We start from the raw sequence: 23,290 nt of genomic DNA on the forward strand, positions 1-23,290 counted from the left end.
CATTCACATCCACATCACACAGCTTTTATATTCTCCTGAGTATTTTTTCACATCACAATATATATCGCAGGGTTAGAAAAAATCACAATGTCAGTTTTTTCCAATATCATGCAGCTCTAGTTAAAGGTGACACCTATGATACTGAACATGTTCATGTATCCACTCAAAGACACAGTCAGGTGACCTGCAAAGTAAAAGTAGAGGAAGTGTTGAAATCAGAACATGACCTGTGACAGCTCTGGACACCACACACACACACACACACACACACATACACGCACACACACGCACACACGTACACACACGCACGCACACACACACGCATGCACGCACACACACACACACCCTCAGACACACACACCCTCAGACACCTAAACTCGTTTCTTGGTGATGGACCTGGTCTTTTTGTCCACTCAAGCAGACATTCCCTTCATCATCACCTTTTTAACGCAGCACAAAACTTTGAAGTAGAGGGATTACACCCTCCACAAGGCTCTGCTCTGGGACACAGTGTTTACTGTCAGCACTAGATTTATCAGCCCCACTTTGTAGGCGGAAGGTGCAGACAGTCTTGTTTACAATGCGTGTGTGACACATGGGCTGCTGTATTGTGTCATAAAACAAAAGCTGTAATAGTGAAGTCAAAGTGCACAATTTAAGCGTGTCATTCTTTTCATTCAGTCTTTGTGAATATGTTCATGCACTGCTGGATGATCGCTGACATTTCTGGCAGCGGTGACCAGTGGAGAGTGGAGAACAGTGAGTCAAGTTGTTAGTCAAGCTTGAGGGCAGATTAAAAAGCAGCTTCCCTTTCATTCACTGATAAGTAAAAATAAATACAGATAATGGGTGTAGACGTAAAAATGCACCTTTACAGAAAGGTCATTGTGTTCAATTGTGAAATCAAAATGTCCCTCATGAGTCAACCCTTCTTTGTTCAAACTTGTGAGCAGATATTTCTTTTCAGAGGCAACAGAAGGATGGGCTTAAAAACTCATCATACATACTGTGAAATACTCATCTAGACAACTGTGCCTGCTCTCACATTACTCACATGTTATGTGGTGGGTTTTCATTCTGTAGAAACCTAGTAAAACTGTGTGCCAGGCCCTGCCACTCAGGCTTCTGTATTTATACACACATTTACTTGGACAAAATGTCCCACACAGACAAGACCTGCAATCTAATCATGAGTAAATTGCAAGAGGCCAGACTAAAATATTTCTTCTTTGATGTACCTGAACATGAATAGACTTAAGGTTTTGTCTTTGCACAGAAATCAGTCATGTGATTTCCTTTGCTCTCTTATCAAATTATCCCATTACCTCTCTTAAATGTGAGATGACAACATTTCAAATGTCCTCTTACCCCAACTGAGTAATGTGATGTGCAGCAAAGTAAAATGATTTCTATAAGACCACTTCACCTCTGCTGCTTTTAGCAAATGTAGTGTAACAGCCCGACATCTTTACCACTGCCACCTTCATTAATGGGAAAGAAATTCCAATATTTGGTTTATAGGATGGAGCTGCAAAAGAGTGAAGGGTGAAACCTGCTAAGCTAACCAACCACAAACTAATTTCAGCTACTTGACAAAATTTATATTTGTGTCAATTTAGTGTAATGTATAAACACATACTTAGTGTTATCTGTGCTAATAGAGAATGGAAATGTGGAGTCATTTATTTCTTCCTTGACTGTTCCTGGCTGATCCATCCCTTGTGATGTAAATTTTTGCTGTTGCCATCAGGACATAGATACGGTCCACCACAGTGCACAACAAACAGAGTCAGAAAGTTACTTATTCCTACTGCAATCAGTCTTGTAAATCACACAGTGTAATTATTTTTAAATGCACAAAAATAGAATGCCTCTGTAGCATTAATGTGGTCAAAATAATCACTGAAATTCATGTCAGTGTATTTCCTAATTGCAACATAATAAAAGTGACTAGTCATCTTCATATCGAATAGCCAAATCTTATATAGCTTACAGTATTATGAGTTGGCTACAGCTCTTTTTTAGATGCACATTTAACCATTTTAAGTTCCTATATGTTCTTTTCTCACTTGACTGACAAACTTAATATCATTAAAACAGATAAGTTATACAAAATTCACACCTTGTTTTGTTGACATGCATGGAGAAAGCAGCAGTAGTAGTAATAGTGACGAAATCACTTCACCAGGTAGTAAAAATGTTTATGTTTGTAAGAAAACTGGGCATTGTAGCATCATACAGGGAGTGAATAACACTTGGAGTCACCCAAAAGTAGTCATTCAAGGAACTGCTTTTTTTTTTTTTTTTTTTTTTTAAAAACACTTCTACATTGGTGTCACTTTTCAGCTCTGTAGATGACACTGAGTGTAAACTAATGCTGCTAGGAATATTTCATGCTGATACTTGAAAACAGACGTTGGCCGGCCATGTCTGCATCGTTTGGAACAGAAAGGCACAGTTACCCCTTCTTTCTCCTACCAGATAGGCATTATCAGCAATCAATCAATTACATCTCCATGGTGATGACAACCAGGAGGAGCCAAGATGGCCTCTCAGGGCTGTCAGTTTCCAGCCGACTGGGAGGAAGAGGCCTTGAGTTCAGGCAATCATTCAGTTATGGAGACAGCATCTGAGATTCCACAGAGGTTTGCAGAAGTAACTGGGAGTGACAGACATGTGGAGTATAGGGGCCACAGGGTCCCAGTGTGAATGTTTGGGGGACCATTCTGTAATCTAAAACATGCACTTACAGTACAAAACATATGTGTCTGCTCCAAAACTAAAGAAAAAATCTTGTTTTCTGAATACTTTTCTGGTTATGTTTTATAATCATAGCCAGTCAATCACAAGTCATGGCCACGCAAAGTGTTTTTCTGTAGCAAAAGCACACAGAGTCTCAAAACAAGGTGAGACATTCTTCAGGAAAAAACCAAGCCAAACTGTGCATTAGGAAAGATTATCCAAAGCATTCAGAGAGAAACAGGGCAGGACGGAGAGTAAGCAAGTTTGTTGTAAAACACTTAGAGACCAGTTAATGTGAACTTTGTTCTTACAGGAAAAATACTCAGGAAGAAATACGCCACAGGGTCTAGTGTTAATCCCACATGCTGCTGGTAGGCTTGGGTAGCCTTGGCGGTCAGAGCATCAGAGACAAAGATCCAGTCCAACTCGACCTCGTAAACATACTTAGTGTCGTCTCACTGTCTCTGCAGACCCACGTGGGTCACCTGTGTTTGTTGTGGAAATTCAATACTGGTGAGTGATGCCATCACATTTACCTTTAACGGTGAACAGTGGTGTTTCCATCCTCATAAAAGCATGGGTTCTAATGTTCTAATATCTGAAATAAAACACCTAATTCAATGAGAACACACAATTATTGTAGCGGCTATTTGTCATCAAAATTAAATCAACTTAAAGATGACTGAACATATGACTGTAACGTAACTCAAATAACCACTAGATGCACCATGGGTTTGTGGTTTACGCAGTCAAAAACACAATGTCCATATCATAGATGTAGTTCAAGTGGTTTATTTTCAAGATTTTGCAGGCAAACAACAACCGAGGCCTTTTGTGCTGTCTCTCCTGCTCATCCTGTCTGATCGTCTGTGTCTGGTAAAAAACCATAGGCCCACCCAGGTGCATGCTGGTCTAACTTTGTGCTCCCTATTTATACCCAGGTGCCCACGGTCTAAACCAATAACAAAACACAAAACAAAAAAGCTGCTAAATACCAAAGAATGAAAACAATAACCATAAAAATAAAAAAATATATTCTAAATATTAAACAAACAAAAAATAAACAATTAGCAAAAAAATACTAAGTTAGTGAACAAAAAAGGTAAATTAACTTTAAACAAAAAACTAAACTGACAAATAGCTCCTACAATTATCATGGCTATTTCTATAATAAAGTGACAGATTTAGTCTTGAGTCATATTGAAAACTTCATCAAAGATTATGGAAGTTCAGTCTTGTTGGTGGAACCTATTACCTGCAACTACAGTCTATCAGGAAAAATCCATTTCATTATATTAACTAAAACTCTGACTCATGAGGTGAGTGAGCTGCACAGACCTGTTCATCAAAGCTTCTATTTGCCCTGAGCTCTACCTCTACCGCACTAGACATAATAAGTAACTAAAATGCACCATAAAACCAGATGCCATTTACTACAAAAAGGAGAAGTGAAAGTCTGTTCTGAGCTACTATAGAAATATGGACAAAAAGATTGTCCCTGTGAATGGCGACCTAAGGAGGTATAAATGCCTCATTCCCAGGTATTGAAAACACAATACTTCTCATTTTGTATAATCACACTCTAATGAAAAGCTAATTATGACTGAGATATTCAATTTCTGCAATTAGATCCTCCTAAATACCTTTAAATTTTACTGGACTGGAGGGTATGCAGACAGACCAAACATGACTGATTTGTACTTCATACTGGGGGAGAAAAACATGAAGTTTCTCATTCTGGAAGACATATTCTAATATCAACTCATTCATATGAACAAACGCCAAAATATGACAAGAATGGACACAACCTGAGTTACAAAGATTTGACTCAGCAGTGACAACACCCCTCATATCCTGTCCTGTTCCCACTGCCACAGTTTACTCTCCTCCCGTCTCCTTCCATGCTCATCACCTCCTCATAAACAGGCTGTCAAAGGCCCAGGGGTGGGGGTGTGGGTGGGCAGCTGCATTCCTACTCTCAGGACATGTTGAAATTTGCCCCCTTCTGCCTAGCAAAGAGATCCTAATGGTTGGCTAAACCAAACATTTACCGTGGCAAACACACCCATGGTAGGTGAGTGGGACTACACTTTTCACTGCAGCAGAGGGGAGTTAGATGAACGACTACTGTATTAATATCAGCAGGATTATTCAAACAAAAGACAAGTTAGTGAATCACCTTAAACAGGGCTGCAGAGAAGACAGAAGAAATGGTTAAAAGACAGGTAAGGGCTTGGATAAGAATGGACAGGGATCACAGGAAAAATGGGTGAAAGAATGAAAGCAAAGACCTTGTTGGTTTACCAAACACAGATCTACATGTACGACACTCAACACAACACATGCAGCTGTCCGATAGATAATCATAATTAGCCAACATTTATTCTTTCTCCATTATATAATTACCCCATTGTCGTAAACCTCCAGACTCCAAAACCCTGCTCTTAAAACTTAATTACAACTGACTACAAACACCAACTTAACAGAGGCTGACTGCAGCGTTTTGGATGATATTTTCCCCCTCCTCATAATCTTTTGTTTAAAGACAAACACAGAGCAGACAAAAAATGGTGGAGAAAAATGAGAATACTGTCTCATATAAGCTGTATTCATCGTGTAGGTCTATAACTGGAGCATTTGCACCTTTCTGGCCCTTGTCTTGGGTGTGATGAGACGTAAATAAGAAAAAAAATATAAGTATTATAGAATAGAATAGAATAGAATAGAATAGAACAGATCTGTATTGTCAGTGTCACAGTAATAATGAAAATTCATTTAGCAGCTCTGTTCTGTTTAGTAGCAAAAAAAATTAGTGCAAAAGGACTGTATGAAAAATATCACACAAAATACTGAAAAACGTAAGCAACGTACGAAAGCTACAAGAGAAAAATTTTATATACATATACTACGAAAGTACTACAGAAACTACTAATACATACAAAAAGCTAACTCTATAATACAGATGACAAATATGTACAACAAATAAGGACATAAACAGAAAATGTAGTACGTATACAAGGTAAGATTCAGAAAAAAATGTGCATGGGTTGTGAGTATTGCACTGAGGTAGGGTAAATTTTGCACTGTAAGTGTGTGACAACCCTTGTAGAGAGAAATGTTGTGTGACTATGTACAAAAGAGGGATCATTCTGCTTGTTTCTGTTTACTCTGTCCATTTATACAGTATGTGTGAGCGCACGCCTCGGTATTATAGCTACCACAAGTGCGTTATAGCATGTCAGCAGTATGCAAGTAATGGATCACCTATCCAGATAAGGATTCAGATAACCTATTTATCACAAGGTGTGGCTGTGGGCCTTAGGGCAGAAAAAAAAACAACACAGGATCATTTTTAACCTCATTTCAGACGACTTGAGGGCGTATTTTCAGCCACGAGTCATGCAAATACAATAACAAGCACTGGGACGGCTCAATATTTACCAGTCATGATGCAGTCGTTTGTGTTACATTAGCTGCAGCTTCTTGCTCTACAGCACAATGCACAAATACTGTGAGGAGGTTTGGTGTTTAGTTTTTGTGTGTGACATGTTTCTGTATGTTATAGGGGGAGCAGCCAACGTGATGCTTCAGGCAACTGTCGTCAACCCCATTGGAAACATGCAGACACATGTACTGTAACTGTTGCTCCTGGTAACAAGGTGTTGACTGAAAGGAGTAAGAGAGGACTGAGAAGTGTCAGTGGAAAGAGCAGCTTGAGAAAAGTGTAACCCAAGGGGCAAGGACTCCTGAGTGAAGCAAGAGTGGAAATACCCTTAAATGTAATACCACTGATGACCACTAGATGCTATAAAATGCCTCCATAGACTTATATTGAACTTCTCTCTAAAAATGACAAATAAATGTTTTCTCCCTGGAGTCATTCTGGTCTCATTCATTTTATTTGACTCTTCTAATACAAGTTCAATACAACACAAAACAATGGATTAACCCTTGACAGTTGCTTCATTCATATAAAACCAAGTTATGATCAGAAAACACGTAACACAAAATACGTAGTCATCACATTATGATGCAATTTTACGCTTAGATCTGCTTAGTGTTAGCTGTGTTTGTCAGATTGGTCTTTTGTTTTGTTGACTGTTAGCTTGTTTTCCATATTTGCCCAATGTAAGAGGTAATACTATTGCTCCATTAATTACCTCCACCAGGAGGTATTGTGATCACTTTGCTTTGTGGGTTTGCACATGTGCGTGCATGTTTGCAGGTTTGTTTGTTTGTTTGTTCGTTAGCAAGATAACTCAATAAGTTACGGACGGATTTTCATGAAATTTTCAGGAAATGTTGATACTGGCACAAGAAAGAAATTATTAAATTTTTTGGGGGGGCAGCTCTGTCTTGGCGGAGGTCTGCGCTCTCCGAGTGCTTTTCTTGTCAGATCTATGGCTTTGATGAACAAGTATGTGTGAAATCATATCCATCTACTAAGTTGGAGTTCTGACACTTGTGTTTGTTCAATAAAACATTATTTGTCTTGACAGCTTGACTCTAGTGCTGATGAATAACTTAAACTAACATGACAAGTTATTGTGATCACTTTGCTTTGTGTGTTTGCGTGCGTGCATGTTTGTTTGTTAGCAAGATAACTCCAAAAGTTATTGATGGATTTTCATGAAATTTTCAGGAAATGTTGATAATGGCACAAGGAAGAAATGATTAAATTTTGGTGGTGATCGGGGGGGGGACATCTGTCTTGGTGGAGGTCTGCGCTCTCCGAGTGCTTCTCTTGTCTGTTATGTATTGAACATAAACACACCAAGTTCTGAAAAAATGGTAAACCCTCATCACAGCTGTTTTGGATAACAATAAACTGGGTAGCATGATTTGTACTGAAGCGTGAGTGGTAGACAATAGCACTTATAATAATAATAATAATAATAATAATAATAATAATAATAATAATAATAATAACAAGAAAAGCACTCAGACAGCGCAGACCTCCGCCAAGACAACCCCCCCCCCCCCCACCCGATCACCACCAAAATTTAATCACAACAGGTGCAAAGTCTTGGAGACCACCCTCCCTCCCTCTGAGACGTGTTAAATATAGAAACAGTTTCTATGAGCAAAATTGCTTTCAGGTTTGATAAATCACTTTGGGTGTGCTAAATTAATATATTTACATTTTCTCCTCCCAGCACACGCACAATTTCATGTAAACGCTCCATATTGCATATTCATTGGGGCAAACGTTCTAACTGGATGCAGATGTGCTATTTTGCACCCTTGAAAGGTGCAACCTTCTAGTGCACACTGTTAGTAAATCAGTTGCAATGAGTTTGCACACGTTTTTATACATGCAAACCTAAGATTGAAATTTAGAATTTCAGTGCCTTTCTATGAGTGCCCTATAAAGAACATAGTGTTCAATTTAACTGTGAATGCTACAGCTAGGTAATGTCCAGAGACTAAATTTCACTATTATAAAATGAGTTAACCTTAAAAATATTGTTTTCCCATTCTTACTACCATCATTATCCATTATAATAACACCAGATGTACTTTTTTTCTCTGAAAAATGTCTGTTGGTTGAAGAATAACAGTGAAAAGTGTGTTATTTGGATGAACTCTTTGCACTGTTGACCTCACCCAAAAAGGACACAAGACACAAACCGATAACGCCATGAGGCTGCATTGAGCCTTCCTGAACTACACATCTCCTCTAACTGTGCCAGACAATGAAAACACAAAAGGCTTTTAATCCTAACCCCAACAAAGACACATGCACAAATTCAGCTATATCCCATCCTCAGTATTCTTTTGTATGGTATTAACTTACTGCAATACAGGCAACTCATATCGATTCCAGGGAAACATTACCACTTAGAGCCACTAAACAAATAAATAGAGATAATATTGAATGGAGTGACTCAATTTTCAGATTGAATTAAGAATGGGGACTGAAGTAGACCAGCACTGGGACCTTTTTATGTTCTTGTAATGATGTAATGACTTTACTGAAACTTGAGAGGATGGTGTGTTACAGGGGGACATAAAGTCACGTGATCACTGTAGTTTTTCTTTCTTTCTGTCGCTGCTCGGCTCCTTCTGTGGTTTCACTGTGTTACTCTGATAAATTCAGCTCTTTGTAGTTTCAGGAAACAGTCTGACAAAATAGTAGGTGGGGTGAGCAGGTACATTGGTATTAGACTATTCACAGTATGCACGCCTAGTTGTTAACACACTGTGACTTTATGAACAGAACATGGCAAACAGATGAGTCGTTTCTGAACAAACAGTGAATAAATGGTGGTAGATCAGCCCACTGTGGGAAGGAAAGTACAGCTCATAGAAAACTGCAAAAGACTGCACCTTAACTAGTCTTTAGCATCCACAACATCAATTATAATATAATCAAATACTCTTATTCTTAGTATCCAGACAAGGCAAATGGTAACATATGAAATGCGCAGACACATTACCTGGGTGGCACTGAACTCAGGCCACGAAAGCGTAAGACCATGAAATCTAATCACCACTGAATTAGCTTGATAAGTTAGTAAACCATATCACAGAGTTACCTAGCCAAAACAACAACATCCAACTGCAGAAGCATAATCCTCACAAAGATCAGCACACAAACACTTTCATTTCACAGACTTGGATACAGTACAAATAAACTACTGCATACTTCTTAAACTGGGACACATTCTTCAGTGTAATTACCAAATATTGAAATTCAAACATGTACTTTTGGTCCCAACATTAGCTGTCAAACAACCACCAACCCAAAATAAAATATAGAAGTACATATGAGTGTAAGTGAATGTAAGTATGTAAGTTTATTGTTCATTTGGTTCCATTTATTTTTGAAAGCAGTTTTAAATAATGAGTGAACAGGATTTTCTGATAAAGACACAAGTTTTCAGAACAAATTTAACACAAAATCTTTTCACTTTCAAAGATAAATGTATTGAATATTACTGCTGATGCACTGTTTATTCAGAGTCTTTCCTGTTTAAACCTCTACTTCTTTAACTGGCATTTTCATTGGATTTATAGAGCAGAAGTCAGGGTTATCAGCATGTTTAAATAACATCAGCTGGCATTATTTTCCACAGAGGAAAGGCAAGCGCTGTAGGTAGAAGGTTCTCATAAAAAATGAATACCAGTAAATTCTGTTTTGGAGAATAATACAACTTCTGATAACCGTTTTCTTTTTGGTGGTGGCATGACTAAGTCAAAACATGCTGAGATGAACATTTACATTGTATTTTAGATTAGGTTAGATTAGACTAGATTAGACCAATGGTTCTCAAACTTTTTACAGTGGAGTACCCCCTGAAATATACTTTTTTTTAGCCAAGTATCCCCAACTCTCGCTTCAGCATTTTTAATTGAAAAAAAATTTGGTGAAATTTACTCCAGTACCAAAGGTGTCTATTTATATTTTCAAAACTTTAAAAACAAGCAACATATATTTAACTGTAATATATTTAAAAAAAAAAAAGTAAATGGTGTGTACAAAATATAAACTTCAAAGTGCCCTCTTTCATTGAAAAATAAATAAATTGGTCATTAATTAATAAATGAACCTTTCACCAACAAAAAATAATTACTTAGCTACTCACATAAAGTCATTTTAAATAATATAAAACAGAAATGTTCTTGAAATGTTACCAAAGCTTAAACAAGATGATTGACAATAAACTATTATATGATTGTATTTATTGTGTTTTATATTTCAGCATAAATTCTCATTATTTATTTTGTATTCAGTACATGATGACTTATTTAATGTATTTTTCAAAAAAATTTCAAGTACCCCCTGGACTTCTTCCATAAACCCCTGGGGGTACGCATACCCCAGTTTGGGAACCCCTGGATTAGACCATACCACAAGAAAATAGCAATACAATAACTATAAAGAACAGTAGTGAAAAATGAAAAATTGCAATTGCACATTGGAAAGTACTAGAAGAAACAAAAAGTAGAAAAGTTATAATAATAATAACTAGAAAATCACTCGGAGAGCACAGACCTCCGCCAAGGCAGATCAGTGATCCCCCCCACCCCCCACCCCGATCACCACCAAAATTTAATCATTTGTTCCTTGTGCCTGTATCAACATTTCCTGAAATTTTCCTCCAAATCCGTATTATCTTGCACACAGACAGGCAGACACACAGATAGACAGACAAACTAACGCCGGCAAAAACATAACCTCCTTGGTGGAGGTAATAAAGTGATAACAGTAGTAACAGTCATAACAACAATATATATAAGTAATAAGTAATATAGGTATGTATTTGATGTGAAGTTCACACAATAGAGGGAAATACATATTAGAGTTCACACAAATACTGTTAAAGACACTTGTGTCCTTTTAAAACTTTGGTAGGTACATGTTCCTACTGTTCATACACAAATCTACACCCTTGCTGTAAATTATTAACACGACCATTGTTCATAGAATGACAGGAAGTTAGTGGTGAGTCTGTGCGTTCCTTTACCAGGTCATGTGCACACACCAGAGGCCAGTTCTGGTTTAACTGTTCCTTTCATAAAAGCAGCTGCTCACCTGGTCAAAAAAAAACCTGCTACATTTTTGGTGTCAGCCCTGCTTTTGACAGTCTGCTTTCACAGCTGTCTACGCTCACTGCCACAGACGTTCAAAGTGAAAGACATGAAGGAGAGAGCTTTGTTTTCTTCACCCTTTCACCTCTGTCAAGTCCTCAGAGACTGCTTTTTAACCTTGTAAAGGTTTTACACTGCAGCTATCACCAGTGAGAACTAAGTCCCAGAATGAGTTTGCAAAAAAGACAGTAAAAAAAAGGTAGATAGTAATGGATGAACGCTGAATGATAATTTAGTCATTACTAAAAAGCACAATTTACTGTCAAGAGTCATTTTGACTTATAAACCACATTTTAATCGATATCAAGATATGAAAATGTGTATTAAAAATGATTCAAAATGGCTGGAACACAAGGGATTAGAACCATCATTGCTATGTTTAAATATTTGACCTATATCAGACGGCACCAAGGTTACACTGCTGCCCATAAAGTTGGAATAAAATATTTTTACCCTGGAACTGGGACTCAGTATGTAATCACTGCACTTGGTCCAAGGTGATTAATGATATTTATAAATAGGAAAAAAAGAGAAATGTTTCTGAAAACAAAATGATTACAATTTTATGGGTAACAGTGTATATAGAACATGTAATCCCATCATTGGTCCAATAAAATATAAAATATATAAATAAAAGCCCCCGCTACCCTCAGATTAGATGGTGTCAATTTAGTCGTCAATTTTAGTTTTATTTATTTATTATGACTAGGGATGTAACGATTACCGGTATAACGCTTAACCGCGGTAAAATTGCAGACAGTTAGTATTACTGTTTAAATTCTAATTATCATGATAACCATGTTTGATTACCGCACTTTTAGGGGAAAAAACACTAAAGATCTGCTTTTATGTCAAATATTTGAGTATAGTTTTAATTTATTACAATTTTGATTTTATATACCTAATATTTGGAACCAATATTCACTTTTAAAGTCTTTGAAAAGGTTCGTTAAGCATCTTTGTGTTATTTATACAGTAAAGTATATACATTTTTTCAAATCGGATTTAATATATTTTTGTGTGTTTTCTGGCCTTTTATGTTTATAAAGTAGGTTAAAGTGAAAAAAATAATAGGCAGATGATATTAGATGAAGTTGTGCTGAAAAAAATATACCAAACATGGATATAGTAAACATTTGTTTATATAGTATATAAAGGCAAAATCAAAAGGACTGAAAAAAGGCCAAATAGGCTCAAGCCACTAAAGGTTAATACTTGAATGTTTCTGCCAAGAGAAGGCACATTGTGCCAATTATTTTATTTTATTTTATTTTTTTTAATACAACTTGGTTAAATTATTTCAGTGTGTGTATAAGTACTTTTTGAACATTTTGAGCACATTTCAACAATACTGTGATAATAATGATAACCGTGATAATTTTGGTCACAATAATTATGATATGAAATTTTCATATCGTTACATCCCTAATTATGACTCATATCATCAGTGTGATATTATGTGTTATTACAAACTGCAGATTTTCCTCATATAGTAAAGTTGAATTTTATTATTGTTCTCATACTGTGCATTTAAACTATCCAAGTACACACCGACCCCAGATCTAAGACAGTACCTTAGTCAAAGGCACTGACAGGAGAATCAACCTAGCATATTTAGTGCAGACCTAATATTAAGGTGTGGTTTATATGTACTGATAAAGAACATACAAAACACCCATGTGCACCTGTGTTCCCTTCAAATGTACACACTTGTATAACTCGACAACTAAGCTGGACAAACATCCGGTTTGAAGACCACCATCTGCCAGTGGTGAAACAGTAACAAGAGAGCAAACTCATTTAGACCCTGTGTGACAAATTAAACAGAGCAGGTCCTTCCCTGATAATATACTAACTCACTTTTCATTTGTGACACGTAAAACCTCATCTGACAAGGACAGTGTTACCCAGATGCTGCCGTTGGTGGATGATCAATGTCAGACCGGTTCCCCCGCAGATTCACTTCACATGAGTAAAACACACACAGACACATCATCTACCAGACCGACAGGGTTAACACACACATGTACATAAACAGCACCAGTCTGGACACAGGTCCAAATGAACCCAAACCAGTATCATCTACACCAAGACCTGAACATGGACAAGTCAGAGCCAAATCACAAGAGACTCACAGTATCAGTAACACTATTTCCATTAACATTTTGACCTCTATTGGATGCAAAGGGGGTTGGGGGGGCAGGGTGGGGGGTGTGAAGGGGAACTACAGGTGGACTCCTTTACAGCTGTAATGGAAGAGACAGAAACACTGTTAGCGTGACTGCTTAGCCTTTCCCTGATGGATTACTCATCTTTTATAAAAGCAGTGCAGGTGTGTGCATAAAACATCTGTTTTTACCTGCATTGTCTTGAAAAAAAAAAAAAGAAAATGAAAACCTCTACAACTGATATTTTGTCTTGATCTATGACATGTTTAATTTTATTATCATTTCACTATCTAATAATTAGTTAGGGGGCATTTTCAGTCGAGTATTGTTGAAGACAGAGTACAAGTTACCACAAGCGCTGACGTCCATAGACAAAAAACACAATGTAAACCAATCCTTCAAGATCAGTTCTCCTTCAAACATGAAAAATGGCATGAAAGGCACTGAGGCGTCTAGTTTTTCATGCTACAGATAACCCTCATTAGCCCAGAGGGCGTCTACACCAGCATCTTTACCAAACTGTTTGAACGCACTGGTGCAACCACAGTAGAGAAAGGGGATCTCTGACAGTTCTGTTAGTATAAAAACAGTCCACACTGCAGGTATTTTAAAATGAAAGCCCCACCAGAGAGAATCTCCTCTGTGGAGATTAGCAGGGGGGCCAAAGTCCCGCTGGGATCTATTTCAACATGTTATTAGAAGCCGTCATTCATTCTGCTGCTACACAAAATGCAACTCATGCCATTACCAACTGATTGGACACAGACAATAAATACCATAAAGAGCAGAGCCCGCCACCATGGACAAACGTGGACTTAACACCAGCGAGGTCTAGTACAGTGGCCTTAAACTCCAATAAATCACATTAAAGAAACACAATCTTAGCATCGTTTCTAATCCATTTTATGGATTGCCTTAAATCTTTTTACAGATGATCCTCAGATAAATGATTGACTTAGGTGATACTTGGACTTTTCCTCTGGTACTAGATGGTCAGTGCTATCCTGTGAATCAACATTTACAAAATGTAATGGTGTAAAATTTGTGGAAATGTCTTAATGAATTTGCTGACTAAACAAATCCAAATTTGGTGCAGTCCAAAAAAGTATGTCCTGTACTGTGGACTATTACTAAACATCTGTAAAACTGACATTCCTGTAAGTCTAGACCAGGGGTCAGCAACCTGCGGCTCCAGAACCGCATGCAGCTCTTCAGCCTCCTTGTAGTGGCTCCGCCCTTTACTGCGGTCAAGCCAGCCGTGATTCTCCTCTGCATGGTCAAGCAAGCCGCTAGCATTTTTCTTGTGCACTACTCATTCGACAGTTATGGTAGATGAGCTGAATGGAGCGAATATCCCTTCCGGACAACAAAAGTAAGGGCTCGTTTATGCTCTACGTTAAAGACGCAGACGGAGACGGATGGAGGGTTCTGTCCATCCTTTGTATATTATTCACGTAATTCTGTCCGTTTTCCGGGAGCTTGCAGATGTGAACCCAGACAGAGAATATGGAGCAGTACAACTGGGAGCTGCAGAGGCAGTGTTGAGTTTTGAAGAGAATCATTTCCATAAATAGTGATACTATTCACAGAGCCACTGTATGAGTATGAGTACTGTGTACTTTTTGGGTAATCCTATAACAGATTTCCTTCCAGGCTAAAAAAAGTGGGGGTTTTTTTCGTCTGAAATATGCTTTCAGACTAAATTCAGTGATGAATAAAATTATTTTTTCTGATAAGTACCTCATGAATTTGGTATATTTGGTATTAGTACTTCATATACTATTAGCACAAATACTATGAACTACTTTTACTGTGTACTTTTGGAGTAATCATACTCAAAAATCCCTTCCAAGCTCCAAAAGCGTTTGTTTTTTCATCTGAAATAGGTTTTAAGACTAAATTCAGTGAAGAGAAAATTATTTTTTTCCGGTAAGTACCTCGTGAATTTGGTATTTTTGGTATTCATACGTCATATACTATTAGCACAAATACTATGAACTACTTTTACTGTGTACTTTTACAGTAATCATACTCCAGAATCCATTCCACACTGCACTTCTTTTTGTTGTAGTCAGTGGTTGTAACAGATAAAATGTAAAAAAAGATTAAAACTTTTAAAAATTTATAAGCTCTGTTATTTTTTGCGGCTCCAGACTATTTTTTTTTCTGGTGGAAGAGGGGGCAAAATGGCTCTTTTGATGATAAAGGTTGCAGACCCCTGGTCTAGACCATGCTGTGTGTTTACTGTCAATTCCCAAATGTCAGTATGCAAACACTAAACATTAAGAATTAAACCTGAAGGACACACACATACATTTAAAAGACTTCAATGTGTGTTAATATTCCTAAATTAACATGGACATTACATCTAAAACAACCTCGTGCTGGATAGAATAGAATTAAAGTGCAGAATTTTTATATATTTTTCCTTTAAATTGCCACTAATCTTATGCTGCCAGTCAAATGTCTTTTTAATACACTCTGGACGCCTCTTTTCCACAGGGACACATGTGTAACAACTTCCGTCCATGCTCCCATGTCAGAGATCTATGAGGGTCTAATGGATAACAGAGGGTTCTTATCTGTAAGTGCTTCACTGTGGCTGCCGCTAGCGCAGATAGGCTTCACAGACAAAGACCACTAGCATTTCTGTGATGAGGAATGTGGGATCGCAGCCAGGTAGGACATCCCCACCTGCATGATTTACATTACTGTGTATTATGGCCTGTCATATAACACATTAGATCATCCAGTTAAAGTGACACTGTATCCCAAACCTTTTAATATAAGCTTACTGTCTGTTCCACAAAACTTGAATGTCAGCTATTTTTTCTGCTATTACTATGGAGCTTCATCTGCCGTAGTTATTTAACCCTTTAACCCACCACAATGTGATAAAGGGACTGTTTTTGGTAATTTTCACATGCACTACAAGACAGTGACATCAACAGTTACAGTGAGGACATTGAGTCAACAATCTCAGGTCCAGTGTGGTCTCCAGGGTCTGTAAGGTCCACCTCTGAATGAACAATGAGTGTACCTGCTTTGTTAGGTACCATTAAGTAATGGTACTAATGTAAGGAATGATGTTCAAAGGGTTAATGTGGATGTGGACAGGGGTCTGGATCAGCACTTATGTTGGTCTAATGTTCTAAAAATGATGTTCTAATGTTCTAAAATACATAATCCATTCACCTTACATGTACTTTTCTTGTATTTTTTATATATACTTCTTGGACTTCTTTTTTTGTTGTTGTTGCCACTTATGGGCAAGGAACCAAATATGGTACCTTCATTGACCTTGATTTTCTACATGACAATGAAAACATTTTGAAAAATTTCACAAAAGTAATAAAGTCTTATTATGTCCTCCAATAACACACTAAAGTTGAAATTTTGAATTCCACAGTATTTCTCTGAGTGCCTGTAAAGGGTTAACCCTTTAACCCCTGACGTGTCTGTGGTGATCGTTCTGAATGTATGATTTATTTTAAATATTCATAGAAATTCAACCGTTTGTTCAATAGGAAAAATTTCAAAAATGTGCTGATGGAATAGACCTTGATCTTTTCATAGACATCTGAGCATGCTCAGTGCACCCCCACCTCCTGTGTAATGGGGGGCAAAACACAGAGCAGTGAGTGAGACCGACTCACTATAAAAATAGACAGTTTGGGCTTTTTTTTTTAACACTGTTTCCCTTGTGGTTTTTTGTTTTTACTGTTGTTTGCAGAGTTGTTCTGATTTTTCTTTATTTTTTTTTTACTGTGTTTTTACAGAGTTTTAAACGTCTAACTGTTTTTTGGAGTTCAACTATGTGCCAAAAAGCAACTGGACTGATTTAGAAAAAAAGAGCCCCAAAATAAAAACTACTGGGCTGAAATTCAAATACTTGTTGTAGTTCAGTGTGTTCCAGTTCACAGTTCATGTTCAACATCCTAAATGTCTTATTGATGTACATTCTGAGTGCCTTATTTCGTAAAAACTTGTAAAACTTCAATTCCTCTCTTTGCCTTTTTCTGTTATTCCACCCTGTTTAGACCCAAAAACACACAGTAAAACAAATCCACTGAAGAAAAGGAACACAAGCACATACTAATGACACTGAAACAGATGACAATTCACAGCAGTATGTTTACCTGGAATAATGTGTCAGGGGTTAAAGGGTTAAATGTGCAAAACACATTTGATTTGAGTATTCTATGTTCAATTCCGTTCACTCTTTAAGGGCTGGAGAAAAGTGGAGCATGTTCCTGTGCATGTTCAAACTTAGCATCTATGTGTTTGTGTCTATAAACCAGTCGACTCGATCTGCACCTTACAGCAGAAAGGGGAAGGCCCCGCCAAATTAAATGACTGACTTTCATAGCCTCAGGCCCCCGCAGTCAGACAGAAATGAGCTAGAGAAGCACATGCACTTCAACTCTGATTAAATATTCATCAGTCAGAGGAATTAACTTGTTCATCTCGGGTCACGGGTGTCTCATCTACAAACTGAAAGCCTCATAGTCTCATCTACCGGGGGAGGAAGACGCAGATTTTAAATTGTGTCTAAATCTTATGTGTGAGTTCCTCAGTGGTACCCAGATGATCATTCTCACTCCTGTCTTGTCTCAACCTGAAACCTGGCAGGTTGTGACTGTGGAGAGAAGGGCTATACATTCCATTCATACCATGGGGTCAGGGGACTGGAAGAGCCAATAGGTGGCCAGCTGACTGCCCAGTCCCTCCTCCCTACTACAACAGAGAACAAAAAAAGCTCTCTCAGGAAAAATCTCTGAGACCTCAAATGGGAGATTCAAAGAGAGGGGGTAAAGACCCGGTACAAATTGGCCTCAGGTAGCGACTAGATTATTAAGGTGCAGCTCATCCTTCAGATCCAATACCCTGCTAATTGTCCGTGTACCCCTGTCTGTGCAAAATACATTTTCTTAAATCACTTCATCTGAGTCCATATAAACTGCTAGATTCAGACTAATTGGATAATAGTCTACATCTTAAGAGGTTAAAGGAAAAAACTTTATTACGCTGCCTTTATTGCAGAAGTGGGAGTGGAAACCCTCTGTGTTGACTTTTATCCTGAACTCTGTCTGACTCATATATGTACAAAGAATGCCCACTTTAAACGCACTACATGTAACGACTAGTTTATATGCTTAGTTCTCGCATTTTTCAAATATTCACACTCTAGTACCCCCCCCCCCCACCCCCCAATAATGAGGAAACCTTCAACAAACAGCTCTGTGGTGCATTGAGACGGATCCGGGACCACAATAGAAGCCAGACAACAGAGAGGACCCAGACAGGACTTTAAAACCAGCCAAAGTCAAACACTGAAGACACCATCAGCACATTCTTACATATGTTTAGAGTCCCCGAAAACCTTCAGACCCTGTTTAACTTTAGCAAATATGCTCTAGTTGTTACAGCTTGTACAAGATGAAGAACTACCTGGTGATGATCAGGGGTGCATTTGTTGAGAAATTCAGGAGTAGAAGTGGGGAATTTACAGACGTTCATTTCACCTTCTCCTTCTGAGTCACAGGTTATATTCCCATCTCATGTGATTCTGTCAGTCGTTCTAATATAGAAACACTGACATGGTGCTAAAACACGTCCTGAAGAAAGCAACACACTGAATCCAACAGCTGCCAAGAGGATGAAAAGGGTAAAAATGGGGAAAAACGTGAGCTGCACAATATACCTTACATATGATTATAATACCTTATTATTATATATATCTTTCATTTCCCTCGAGATTAATAAAGTATCTATCTATCTATCTATCTATCTATCTATCTATCTATCTATCTATCTATCTATCTATCTATCTATCTATCTATCTATCTATCTATCTATCTATCTATCTATCTATCTGTTGTTCTATCTATTGTTCTATCTATCGTTCTATCGTTCTATCTATCGTTCTATCTATCTACATACGTACACTTTCTAAACATGTAAAAATGAGCTCCCTCTATATCTAATTGGGGGGTGTATTGATACGATACAAATCACAATACTAGGATCACGATACGATATATCGCAATATATCACAATACTGTTAACAAGACGATTTTTTTTTTGTTTGCTTCCTTTGATTCTTTTTTTTTTTTGTTTACAAATTAGTTCCTGGAAATATTAAATTACACCAGAAATATGCACAAAAACTAAACACTTTTTTATTTGATCAGAACAGAATCTAATGCTTTATCACAAAACTGTAAAAACTTAAAACTTGCATATGTTTTACAGACATTAGTTTAAGATCCTGCTCAAATATTCATGTTTTATTCGTTGTGAATAGAATGCTTACTGGACAGTCCCTGAATCATCCAACATCATAACATTTATTTTTGTTCAGTCCCAACAAAAGAACTACCATCTGCCTCTTTCAGACAGTAAATGTACCTTTAGGATGATTGAAATAAGCATTATTTAATAAACAGTATTAAATAATAATAAATAAAGCATAAGCTAAAAAGAAAACCAAAAAACAAAACTGAACCCTCGCCATGTCTACATTTGAATAAATACCTAAAAATATCACTACAGTACTTCTTAATATCAGATACAGTATCAGTAAATGAAATATCACATTCTATTTTTTTTACACCCTTAATATCCAGAAGTGTCAAAAGTATTCACATCCATTATTCAGGTAGAAGTATAGATACTAGGGTTTAAAAAGACTTCTGTAGATGTTTAAGCGTCAACTCAAGATTTTTACTTAAGTAAAGGGGGTGGGATTAAATAAATTATACTTCCTCCCACTCCTTTTCGAATGTGCAAATGAAGTCATGTATATGTATTAGTGTTAGTTAGCGTATTAGTTTTTTCCATGACTTCTTACAACCTGTTTTATTTCTAAAGACTAAGTAAAATTACTTTGTCTTGTTGCATATTTGAAATAAACTAAACTAAAGAAAAAAAAGTGTAAAAGTACTGGTTTCAAAACTACTTAAAGTATAAAAGTAAATGTAAGTGGGAAAAAATGCCATTAGGACAAAAGCTATAGTGCACTACCCCACCTCCCAAAAGGCATTTTTCTAAAGGCCATAATGACTATAATGTTATATTATAATGTTCATGTTGAAACATTTGGGATGCACTAGTCTACCTGTTTCAGCCACATATATGCCCATTGAAAATGAAGGCATTTTAGTCCAATGCAAATGTATTAAAGAACCATATATGTGTCTTACTGAGCATTAGCATGTGTTTATGGAGCGGAAGCTATGATGACTAGTTGAACATAAGTATTGGAATGGTGCAAAAAGTCAGGTGCGATGGATTGCGTACAAACCAATAGGGTGTTAGAATGGTACATGTTTATACTTCTCATCCAACCACAATCAAATTCACTCTATCTGGATGGCAAGATTTATCTGGATAGTTTTTTTTTTTTTTTTTTTTTTTTTTTAACGATGACAAGCCAGAATGGTTTTCTTTAGAAGTATTATTAGAACAAAAAACCATCCATCTTGTACAAAAATATTTGTTTTAGTTCAGATAGACATAGCTATGCAACCAGGCAGGCAACCAGAGGTAATTTTACACTACCCAAATCAAGAACAAATGCAATGAAAGGAATGGTAACATACAGAGCTATGCAAGAATGGAACAAACTACCGGAACACATCACACAAGAAAACTGTAAAATGAAATTTAAGAAATCAGTCAAGAAGTATCTATTGACCATAAATGATTGATACATGGACTTATAGAATATATGTACTGTATATACTACACCACTGCTGACCTAAAGGAGCTGTCGTGTCTGTATTTTGTCTGTTATTTATTTTCTTTTATGTTATGTAGTATGTGAAAAATTGTTTTGTATTATTATATTGTATGTTATTTGCATTGACTAGTTGTAAAGATTATTGCAAGAACCCCAGGAAGAATAGCTGTAGCTATGGTACAGCTAATGGGGATCCTAAATAAAGAAAGAAAGAGGAATAAGGCTATTTTTAAGTAGAAAGTACAGATAATTGTAAGAAGTAGAAGTAAAAAGTCAGCTGAAAAATAATTACTCCAGTATAAATAACCAAAATTTCTACTTAAGTGAAGTAACAAAGTATTTGTACTTCATTACTTGACACTTCTGTTAATATCTAATGTCTAGTGCCATACACATATTATCAAATGAACGGTGGATGTGAAATCCCTGCCTGGAGGTTCACTCCTACCTTCAGTAAGCCCTGCTGACTTTATTGACTTTGACATGTTGGTACAAGTGAATCTTTTGGCAGTCACAGCTCAGTCAGCTCATATTAGCTGAGGATATATATCATAACAAAAATCACACATAAGCTCAAACCCCTGAGCCTGCAGTCCACCAGTGGGTCTTTCCACAGCCTCCAGTCTCATTACCATGGCCATGTGGTCCCCCTTCTTGGGTTGCAGACAGTGGACGATGACACCATCCCTCTGGGGACGGGGCTAAGATGACACATTGATCTTGTGTCAGCTGGACACTGCTATCCATTCTACTGACTGGAGAAATCCGTCCAATCCCATCACAGCACCACTTCACAGAGATTTAGGCCGATAAGGCAAGATTCAGACTCACTTCAATGGTGACAACAAAGGAAATGGACTTTGGTTTGCAATTTTCTTCCTGTATTACTCTTCAAAGCTGAACGAGAACACAGATAACAGCAAGTTATGAGCACACTGTGTGATCACGGATGCGGAAGGGTGGGGGTGGGGGGGCACTGTAATTGGCAGAGGGAAATCCTACATTAAACAATGACAGTTTGAGAGGACAGAAAACAATAAATTACACACATTCTGGTCTTCAAACATCACTTATATTCAACCTAGACACTAAAATAAAAGAATTTACTTGTGTTTACATCCACCCATGTCGCTACATGACTATTTAGGTGCTGGTAATAAGAGGTGTTACGGGCCATTGAACACACAAACCAACTTTAATAGTAACTCTGTAAACTAAAACAGGATGCATGGAAGGAAAGTAATGCTATGTAAGACTATAGTGACTCAATGCCTGAATGAATACCCTGATTTACAAACATTGGAATCCAATTGACCACTGGTTCTTTTACAGCCTGACATAAAAAAAACACTTTATGCCTCCTCAGGGTCCAAATTTACGACAGTATCCCATGAAGAGCAATAATACTGACATTTTTACTGTCGCTACCACTTAAAAACAACACTCAGTAAATGGAATGTTAGAATTTTTGTCACTTTCTGCATCTTTTATGTTATTATTATTATTATTATTATTATCTTTATGTTGTTCTAGCTTGTGACATCTTTTATGTCTTTGGTTTTGTTTGTTATTTTTTGTGTCTTTTACGCCATTTTCTTCTATATCATTACATCTTGTTCCATCTTTTATGTCGTATTCATTTTGTTGTGTATTCTACACTGTTTTCAACTTATACATTTTCATAATGCTACATCATTTTCTCTAGTTATGTCTTTCACATTATTTTCATGTCCTTACATCTTCTATACCACTTTGGTCCTGTTCATCTTTTATGACTCTGGCCTCTCTGTTTCTCATGACTTTGGTGACGTCACCGCTTATAACTCTTCCAACATTTTAATGATGGAAATGAATTTACGTGTCATATTGTTATGTGTTTATTTTAGTCTACTATTAAGTCAGTGTGGTGATCCATATCAGATGTTTTTTTGTTTTTGTTTTTTACAGTTTTAATGGAAACGTCACCTGCTGGAGAAGTTATTGCATAATATCTCCTGTAGTTCATTCATTATTTCTAAGAGGCTGTGACTCCAGGATATGA

General features: G+C 37.1%; 1 protein-coding gene across 2 annotated transcripts in view; it reads right to left on the bottom strand.

The window, feature by feature from the left end:
- Positions 1-23,290, bottom strand: part of itga3b (integrin, alpha 3b) — a 66,030-nt gene that overhangs the window by 41,808 nt on the left and 932 nt on the right. The gene's annotated exons all lie outside the window — the stretch shown is intronic.

The sequence above is a fragment of the Sphaeramia orbicularis genome, chromosome 19, assembly GCF_902148855.1.
Source record: "Sphaeramia orbicularis chromosome 19, fSphaOr1.1, whole genome shotgun sequence".
In the NCBI taxonomy this organism is placed as follows: domain Eukaryota; kingdom Metazoa; phylum Chordata; class Actinopteri; order Kurtiformes; family Apogonidae; genus Sphaeramia; species Sphaeramia orbicularis.